The 10,497-nt window shown below is 45.1% G+C and overlaps 2 non-coding genes across 2 annotated transcripts; both read right to left on the bottom strand.

Annotated features, from left to right (window-relative positions):
* Positions 1-1,285: 1,285 nt before the first annotated feature.
* Positions 1,286-1,359, bottom strand: trnan-auu (transfer RNA asparagine (anticodon AUU)). Its single transcript has one exon. It is a non-coding gene; the product is annotated as a tRNA-Asn (tRNA).
* Positions 1,360-8,608: 7,249 nt separating this feature from the next.
* On the bottom strand, positions 8,609-8,693 carry trnat-ugu (transfer RNA threonine (anticodon UGU)). Its single transcript has one exon. It is a non-coding gene; the product is annotated as a tRNA-Thr (tRNA).
* Between the last annotated feature and the right edge of the window lie 1,804 nt (positions 8,694-10,497).

The raw sequence follows: 10,497 nt of genomic DNA, 5'->3' as shown, positions 1-10,497 counted from the left end.
GAATCTGTGAATGGAGCTTTCTAGGTCTTTGAAATTAGCTTTCTGACTCTGTGAATGGAGCTGCCTGTCTGTGAATTGAACTTTCTGAATCTGTGAATGGAGCAGTGTGTGTTTGTGAATGGAGCTGTCTGGGTCTGTGAAAAGTGCTATCTGTGACTTTGAATTGAGCATTCTAGGTCTGTGAATGGACATGTGTGAGTCTGTGAAATGATTTGTTTGGGACTCTATATGGTGCTGTCTGGGTATGTGAATGGAGCTGTCTGAGTCCGTGAATGGAGATGACTGGGTCTGCGAAATGAGCTGTCTGGGTCTTTGAATTGAGAACGCTGGCACTGTGAATGGAGCAGCCTTAATCTGTGAAATTAGCTGTCTGGGTCTCTGAATGGAGCTGTCTCGGTCTCTGAATGGTGCTGCCTTGATCTGCGAATGGAAATGACTGAATCTGTGAAATTAGTTGCCTGGGCCTGTGAATGGTGCTCTCTGAGTCTTTGAATGGTGCTGTCTTGGTCTGGGAAATGAGTTTTCTGGGTCTGTGAATGGATCTGTCTGGGTCTGGAAATCGAGCTGTCTGAGTCTGTGAAAGGATATATCTGGGCATGTGAAATGAGCTGTCTGAGTCTGCGAATGGACCTGTCTAGGTCTATGAAATTAACTTTCTGAATCTGTGAATGGAGCTGTCTGGGTCTGTGAGTTGACCTTTCTGAGTCTGTGAATGGAGCCGTCTGTGTTTGTGAATGGGACTGTCTGGGTCTTTGAAAAGAGTTGTCTGCGTCTTTGAATTGAGGTTTCTGGGAGTGTAATAAAATCTGTCAGAGTCTGTGAAATGTACTGCTTGGGTCTCTATATGGTGCTCTCTGGGTATGGGAGTGGAGCTGTCTGGGTCCGTGAATGGAGCTGTCTGGGTCTGTGTAATTAGCTGTCTGTGTCTTTGAATTGAGGTGTCTGCGTCTGTGAATGGAACAGTCTGAGTCTGTGAATTGACCTTTCTGAATCTGTGAATGGAGCAGTTTGCGTTTGTGAATGGAGCTGTCTGGGTCTCTGACAAGTGTTGTCTCTGTCTTTGAATTGATCTTTCTGGGTCTGTGAATGGACCTGTCTCAGACGCCTTATCCATTAGGCCACGCGGTCACTAGCAGGAGTTTGCAGCTCAGGTGACATCTGTGGACAGAGAAATACAGGGTCAACCTTCCAGTTCCTTGAGCTCTCTGCAGAACTAAGTATTTCAGCTCCAATCTTTTCAGCAAATAGCAAAATTAAGAAACTACCCACACCATCAAAAAGTAAATGGCCTGTACGGAGATCGAACCCGTGACCTTTGCGTTAATAGCACCAAGCTCTAACCTACTGAGCTAACCGGCCTGACTTCGCTCCGTTCGCTGTTAAATTCAATTTATGTTGATTTTTGGTTTTTGTCAGTTGACTTCGAAGGCTGTAAAAGAAAGACTCGGATTTCTACAGCGCCTTTCACCTCAGGACATCTCAAAGCACTTTACAGCCAATGAAGTTGTAGTCACTGTTGTAATGTAGGAAAAACAGCAGCACCCAATTTGTGCACTGCAAGCTCCCACAATGTGATAATCGAGGATAACCTGTTTTAGTGATGGTGATTTGCGGATAAATATTGGCTACAGGACAACGGGGTAAACCTCACCACACCATGCTCTTCTTGCAATAGTGCCATGGGATCTTGGGATCATGGGATGCTCCGATAGTTCAACAATCTGTCTATCTCAGCCTTGAACATAATCAATGATTCAGGCTCCACAGCTCTCTGGGGTAGATAATTGCAAAGATTCACAACCCTCTGAGAGAAGAAATTCCTCCTCATCTGCGTCTTAAATGGACAAACCCTTATTCTGAAACTATACCACCTGATTCTAGATTCCCCCATGAGGGAAAACACCCTCTCAGCATCTACCCTGTCAAGACCCCTCAGAATCTTATATGTTCCAATAAGATCACCTCTCATTCTTCTAACCCCCAATGAGTATAGGCCCAACCTGCTCAACCTTTCCTCATAAGACAATCCCTTCATCCCAGGAATCAACCTAGAGAACCTTCTCTGAACTGTCTCCAATGCAAGTATATCCCTCCTTAAATAAGGAGAACAAAAATGTATGCAGCACTCTAGGCGTGGCCTCACCTGTACAGTTGTAGCAAGACTTCCCTGCTTATATGCTCCATGCCCCTTGCAATAAAGGCCAACATTCCATTTGCCTACTTAATTACTGCATGCTAACTTTTTGTATTTCATGTACGAGGACACCCAGATCCCTCTTAACCGCAGCATTCTGTAGTCTCTCTCCATTTTAATAATATTTTGCTTTTCTATTCCCTCCACGGCCTCGCCCCTCCCTATCTCTGTAATCTCCTTCAGCCCCACAACCTTCTGAGATATCTGCGCTCCTCTAATTCTGCCCTCTTGAGCATCCCTGATTATAATCGCTCAACCTTTCTGTTGCCCTAAGCTTTGGAATTCCCTGCCTAAACCTGTCCACCTCTCTTTCCTCCTTTAAGACGCTCCTTATAACCTATCTCTTTGACCAAGCTTTTGGTCACCTGCCCTAATTTCTCCTTATGTGGATTGTTGTCAAATGTTTTGTCTGAAAATACTCCTGTGCAGCGCCTTATGACGTTTTACTACGTTAAAGGTGCTATATAAATGCAAGTTGTTGTTGGTAATGGTGGTGGCGGATTCGGTGATGGTCATGCTGTTGAATGTGAAGGGGCGGTGGTTAGACTTTCGCTTGTTGGAGCTGGCCATTGCCTGGCACTTGTGTTGGCTGTTGTCATGTGTGGCACACAGTGACATATGTACAGTATTTGCCGATCGGATAGTGTATGATTGACAACTGCAGGTTATATGCTGAAAGATTAATGCAGGAAATTGTCAGCTAGAGTCTCGAAAATATAAGCTTATACACATAAGTAAAACCCAATGGCCGGTTAGCTCAGTTGTTTAGAGCATGGTGCTAATAACACCAAGGTTGTGGGTTTGATCCCCGTACGGGCCATTTGATTTTTGGTAGAGAGGGTAGTTTCTTGATTTTGTTATTTGTTGAAAAGTTTGGATGGAAACTCACACGGGACCTGCAATACTTTGAAGCAAAGCTGGAAATCCTGAGTTCTGACCTGCGGAGCGTTTCCAACATTAAATGAACAATTCCAGATCCATCGGGATTTCTCGTATTTCAATCAGTGAACGGTTCACAGCTGCTGTTTGGTTTGGAGTGCAAAGAATAGAACTGAAATAAATACAATCCCGGGGTTTAATCACTAATTATTAACATACCGCCAGAAACAGACCGTTCGGTCCAACCAGTCCATGCCGCCGTTTATGCTTCACTCGAGCCTCCTCCCGACTTTCCTCATCTAAATCTATCAGCATAACCCTCTATTCACTTCTCCCTCATTTGCTTACCTAGCCTCCCCTTAAATGCATCTGTATTATTCACCGCAACCACTCCCTGTGGTAGCGATTTCCACATTCTCACCACTCTCTGGGTAAAGAAGTTCCTGCTGAATTCCCGATTGGATTTCTTGCTGACTATCTTATATCGATGGCCTCTAGTTATGCTCTTCCCCACAAGTGGAAACATTCTCTCTATATTCACTCTGTAAAAACCTTTCATAATTTTAAAGATCTCGATTAGCTCACTTCTCAGCCTTCTTTTTTCAAGAGAAAAGGGACCCAGCCTGTTAATCCTTTACTGATATGTAAACCTTCGCATTTCTGGTATCATCCTTGTAAATCTTCTCTGCAGCCTTGGTCTAACCAAGGTTTCTTACTGGTTTAGCATAATTTCCCTACTTTTCAATTCTATCGCTCTAGAAATAAACCGTAGTGCTTGGTTTGCTTTATATATGGCCTTGTTAACCTGTGTAACAACTTTCAGTGATTTGTGTATTTGTACTCCGAGATCCCTTTGTTTCTCTACCCCACCTAGACTCGCACCCACCAAGAAATAAGTGACCTCCCTATTCTTCCTAACATAATGAAATACGTCACACTTATTTGTGTTCAAATTCATTTGCCAATGCTATGCCCATTCTACAAGTTTATTAATGTCCTCCTGTAACTTGTTGCAGTCCTCCTCAGTATTGGCTAGCCCCCCCAATTTGGTGTCATCTGCAAATTGATAAATTGTGGCTCTGATTACTTAGTCTAAATCGCTAATACAAATTGCGAACAGCAGTGGCTCCAGCTCTGATACTTGTGGAACACCACTACCCACCTTCTGCCACTGTGAATAAGCTACCCGGTAGTCGGACTATCTGCCTTCTCTCCTTAAACCAGCCAGCAATCCAGTCCGCTACTTCTCGCCTGACTCTGAATTCTCTGACCTTCTTCATCAGTCTATTATGGGGTACATTATCGAAGGCCTTCTGAAAATCCAGATAAATTACATCTACTGCATTACCATTGTCTACTCTCTCTGTTGGTTTGGAGTGCAAAGAATGAGACTGAAATGACATCGGCCATCTCCAGTTCCCTGCTCCCCTCACCCACTCCAACCTAACTCCCACTGAACTTGCAGCACTCCGTTCTCTCCGATCCAACCCTAACATTGTCATTAAACCTGCTGACAAAGGTGGTGCTGTTGTTGTTTGGAGGCTGAACGGCAACTCTCTGACAGCTCCTCCCAACTCCCCCTGGACCATGACCCCACTACTGAACATCAAGCAATTGTTTCCAAGACTGTCACTGGCCTCATCTCCTCTGGAAATCTTCCCCCCATGGCCGCCAACCTCTCAGTTCCTCAACACCGCACTGCCCACTTCGACATCCTTCCCAAGATCCACAAACAGGACTGCCCTGGTTGACCAATTGTTGCACCCTGTTCTTGCTCCACAGAACTGATTTCTTCCTATCTTCACTCTGTTTTTTCTCGACTTGTCCAGTCCCTTCCCACCTACATGTGCGACTTTCCAACACCCTCCGTATTTTAACAGTTTACAGTTTCCTGGCCCCAAATGTCTCCTTTTCGCTCTGGATATCCATTCCCTCTACACCTCCATCCACCACCAGGACGGCGTTAAGCGGCTCCACTTCTTCCTTGAACAGAGGCCTCACCAGTCCCCATCCACCACCGCCCTCGTCCGCCTGACTGAACTTGTTCTCACATTGTACAACTTCTCCTTTGATTCCACTCACTTCCTCCAAATTAAACGTGTTGCTATGGGTACCTGCATGGGCCCTAGCTATGCTTGCATTTTTGTGGGATATGTGGAACATTATTTGTTCCAGTCCTACTCAGGTCCCTCTTTTTCCGGTACATCGATGACTGTATTGGTGCTGTTTCCTGCACTCGCCCTGAACAAGATAATTTCTTTCATTTTGCTTCCAAATTCCACCCTTCCCTCACCTTCACATGGTCCATATCCGACTCTTCCCTTCCCTTCCTCGACTTCTCTGTCTCCATTTCTGGGGATAGGCTATCGATCAACATCCACTATATGCCCACTGACTCCCACTGCGACCTGGACCACACGTCCTCCCACCACGCTTGCTGTAAGGACTCATAGAAACATAGAAACATAGAGACATAGAAGATAGGAGCAGGAGTAGGCCATTCGGCCCCTCGAGCCTGCTCCAAAATTCAATGAGATCATGGCTGATCATCCAAATTCAGTACCCTGTCCCTGCCTTCTCCCCATATCCCTTGGTCCCTTTTACTTAAGAAATATATCTAACTCCATCTTGAATATATTTAATGAATTTGCCTCCACTGTCTCCTGTGGTAGAGATTTCCAGAGGTTCACCACTCTCTGGATGAAGAAATTCCTCCTCATCCCTGTCCTAAATGGCTTTCTCCTTATCCTTAGATTGTGATCCCTGGTTCTGGAATCCCCGGCCATCGGGAACATCCTTACTGCATCTAGTCTGTCTAGTCCTGTTAGTATTGTATAAGTATCAATGAGATCACCTCTCATTCTTCTAAACTCCAGCGAGTATAAGACCAATCGACCCAATCTCTCCTCATACATCATTCCTGCCATCCCAGGTATCAGTCTGGTGAATCTTCACTGCTCTCACTCCATGGCAAAAACATCCTTCCTCAGATAAGGTGACCAAAACTGCACACAATTCTCAAGATGTGGTCTCAGCAAGGCCCTGTACAAATGCAGCAAGGCATCCTTGTTCCTGTACACGAACCCTCTAGCTACGAAGGCCAACATACTATTTGCCTTCTTAACCACCTGCTGCACCTGCATGCTTACCTTCAGCGGCTGGTGCACAAGGACAACCAGGTCTAGTTGCACTTCACCTTCTCCCAATCTATTGATGTTCAGATAATAATCTGCCTTCCTGTTTTTGCCACCAAAGTGGACAACCTCGCCTTTATCCACATTATACTGCATCGGACATGCTTCTTCCCAATCACCCAACCTGTCCAAATCATACTGGAGTTTCTCGGCATCCTCCTCACATGCCCACCCAGCTTTGTGTCATCTGCAAACTTGGAGATGTTACATCAAGTTCCCTCGTCTAGATCATTAATATATATTGTGAATAACTGGGGTCCTAGCACCGATCCCTGCGGTACCCAACCAGTCACTGCCTGCTACTTGGAAAAAGACCCGTTTATTCCAACTCTTTGCTTCCTGCCTGCCAACCAGTTATCTGTCCAAGTCAGTACCTTGCCCCCAATCCCATGTGCCTTAACTTTACACGCTAATCTCTTATGTGGGACCTTATCGAAAGCCTTCTGAAAGTCCAAAAACATCACATGCACATAGCATTTTCCCCACTACCGATGTCAGGCTTACCGGTCTATAATTCCCCGTTTTCTCTCCACCACCTTTTTTGAATAGTGGGGTAACATTAGCTACCCTCCAATCCATGGGAACTGTTCCAGAATCTATCGAATTTTGGAAGATGACCAGCAATGCATCTTCTATTTCTAGGGCCACTTCCTTAAGTACACTAGGATGTAGATTATCAGTCCCTGGGGATTTATCCATTCCATTCTATTCCTTTCTCCCAGTTTCTCTGTCTCCATTGCATCTGTTCTCATGATGCCACCTTCCATACCAGTGCTTCCGGTATGTCTTCCATTTTCCTCAACTGAGGATCCCCCTCCACCATGGTTGACATGACACTCGACCGAGTCCATTCCATTTCCCGCACTACTGCTCTCACCCATTCTGCTCACTCCCAGAAACATGATAGCGTTCCCCCCTTGTCCTCACCTATCACCCCACCCGCCTCCACATTCAACGGATTATCCTGCGCCATTTCCACCACCTCCAGCATGACCCCACCACCAAATACATCTTCCCCTCCCCCCTTTCAGCATTTCGAAGGGACCGCTCTCTCCATGACAGCCTGGTCCACTCCTCTATCACCGCAACACCCCTTCTCCTTCGCCCAGCACCATCCCATGCAAGTGCAGGAGATGCAACACCTGCCCTTTTACCTCCTTCCTTCCCATCGCCCAGGGCACCAAACACTCCTTCCAGGTGAATCAGTGATTACTTGTACTTCTTACAATTTAGTATACTGTATTCGCTGAATCTACATTGTGACACCAAATGCAGATTGGGTGCCCGCTTTGCAGAACAGTCGGCAAGTGTGACCCCGAGCTTCCGGTCGCCTGTCACTATAATTATCTGCTCCACTCCCTCTCTGATCTCTCCTTCCTTGGCCTGTTACACTGTTCCAATGAAGCTCTACGTAAGCTCGAGGAACAGCACCTCATCTTTCTATTATGCACTTTACAGCCTTCTGGACTTAATATCGAGTTCAACAATTTCAGACTATAAATTGGCCCCTGTATTTCTTTTATTTTTATTAATTGGTTCTCATGTTTCCTCACATGACAGTTGTTAATGTTTCTGCCATAATCATTCACACCTCATCTTGAGCCATCTTTTGATCGTTAACTTGTCCTATTAGCTCTCCTTTTGCCTTGCACCATCATCCCTTTTGTAAGTTAATCTCTCCTGCCTCCCATTCTATCACAGACATTCCCTTTGTTCTTACCTCGCCTCCACCCACCCCTGCTTAAAAATCCCTCTTCCCTAACCTTTTCCAGTTCCGACGAAGGGTTCAACCTGAAAGGTTAACTCTGTTTCTCCCTCACTCGATGCCGCCTGACCTGCTGAGTGTTTCCAGCATTCTCTGTTGTTATTGAAATGAACACAATGATGGAGTTTAATCACTCATTACTAGGATTTGTTTAGTTTGCATTTATTTGGCCGCGTGGCCTAATGGATAAGGCGCCTGACTTTGGTGTAAATTCTGATGTCATCAGAAGATTGTCGGTTCGAGTCCTGCCGTGGTCGTTTTACACACTTTTTAATTCGTGTTCAACTTTAGAAAACCAAACCGCGTTTCCACTCTTTTCCTTCCAAACATTGCAGGGTTCTTTATTAAATGGAATTTTTACGTGCTGTCTTATGTGTAAATTTCTCACTGATCTTTGCAAATAGGTTCAAACAAATCCACAATTTCTAATTGATGACAAATTAGTGTTTCCAATTGGAGCAACAGCTTTGGGTTAATCAGTGTCATAACATGCAGTGGAGGGAATTCTGATCAGTTTCGGGGCCAGTGATCTCCACAGGGAACCGATGAAATAAAATAAAGAATTTGCAGCGCAATCGCTGCGAGCAGGGTTCGAACCTGCGCAGGGAAACATTTATTGAATTTCACAAGTCCAACACCTTAACCACTCGGCCATCGCAGCTTCGCAAATGCAATCTTTCAACAGTGAAATGACCTGTGCAATCTATTAGACAACTGCCCTGCATAATATAAATGGAAGGAAGTTGTGTGACAGCTGTACAGAGGCCTGGTTAGGCCACTGTGTACAGTTCTGCGCACTACACCTTAGAAAGGATATATTGACCTGGGAGGGAGTGCGGTGCAGATTCACGAGTGTGTTACCAGGGCTCCAAGGGTTAGGCTAGGAGCAGAGATCACATAATCTAGGCTTGTATTCCCTGGAATATTGAAGATTAAGGGCAGAGATCATAGAAATACAGAAATTTACGCCAGAGAAGGAGGCCATTCGGCCCATCGTGTCTTTGCCGGATGAAAAAGAGATATTTTGCCTGATCCCACTTTCCAGCTCTGGGTCTGTAGCCCTGTAGGTTACAGCACTTCAAGTGCATGTCCATAGTGCTTTCTATTAATGTGATCGGTAGTGACTTCCAGATCCGCTCCACTCTCTGTGTGAAAATGGTTCTTGTCAACTCCTCTTCAATCATTTTACCAGTTACTTTAAATCTACGCCACTGATCATTGACATCTCTGCTAAGGGAAATAGGTCCTTCCTATCCAATTTATCTAGGCCCCTCAGAATTTTATGCACCTCAATTATGTCTCCCCTCCACCTCCTCTGCTCCAAAGATAACAACACAACCCTATCCAATCTTTAATTGCAGCTAAAATTTTCCAGTCCTGGCAAGATCCTAGTAAATCTCCTCTGTACCCTCTCTAGGGCAATAACATCTTTCCTGTACTGTGGTGACCAAAGCTGTCTGCAGTACTCTAGCTGTGGCCTAACTAGTGATTTATACTGTTCAAACATAACCACACTGTTCTTGAATTCTATGCCTTGGTAATAGAAACATAGAAACATAGAAGATAGGAGCAGGAGTAGGCCGTTCGGCCCCTCGAGCCTGCTCCACCATTCAATCCGATCATGGCTGATCATCCAAATTCAGTACCCGGTCCCTGCTTTCTCCCCATAACCGTTGATCCCTTTAGCCTTAAGAAATATATCCAACTCCTTCTTGAATATGTTTAATGAATTGGCCTCTACTGCCTTCTATGGTAGAGAATTCCACAGGTTCACCACTCTCTGGGTGAAGAAATTCCTCCTCATCTCTGTCCTAAATGGCTTACCCCTTATCCTTAGTCTGTGACCCCTGGTTCTGGATTCACCGACCATCGGGAACATCGTTCCTGCATCTAGTCTGTCCAGTCCTGTCAGAATTTTATACGATTCAATGAGATCCCCTCTCATTCTTCTAATCTCCAGTGAGCATAAGCCCAATCGACCCAATCTCTCCTCATACATCATTCCTGCCATCCCAGCTATCTGCCTGGTGAATCTTTGCAGAACTCCTTCCATGGCAAGAACATCCTTCCTCAGATAAGGCGGCCAAAACTGCACATAATACTCAAGATGTGGTCTCCCCAAGGCCCTGTGCAAGTGTAGCAATACAACATTGTTCCTGTACTCAAACCCTCTCGCTATGAAGGCCAACATACCATTTGCCTTCTTAACCACCTGCTGCCTAATAAGGGAAAATATTCCCTAGGACTTTTTAACCAATAATAAAAACAAACTGCTGTAAAAATTCAGCAGCTCATCTGAAATAAAAACAGAAAATGCTGGAAATATTCAGCAGGCAACCTGAAATAATTTCCAATACTTTTTGTTTTTATTTCAGATTCCAGCATCCGCACTCTTTTGCTATTGCCTCCTTAACCATCTTATCTACCTGCACTGTTACCTTCATGGACCTGTGGATATGCACTCC

Source organism: Somniosus microcephalus, unplaced genomic scaffold (genome assembly GCF_052327205.1).
Source record: "Somniosus microcephalus isolate GS21.2 unplaced genomic scaffold, FLI_Smic_1.0 unresolved_chr8, whole genome shotgun sequence".
Taxonomy (NCBI): Eukaryota; Metazoa; Chordata; class Chondrichthyes; order Squaliformes; family Somniosidae; genus Somniosus; species Somniosus microcephalus.
Note: the sequence above shows the minus strand (reverse complement) of the source record. Positions and strands in the feature narration are given on the sequence as shown.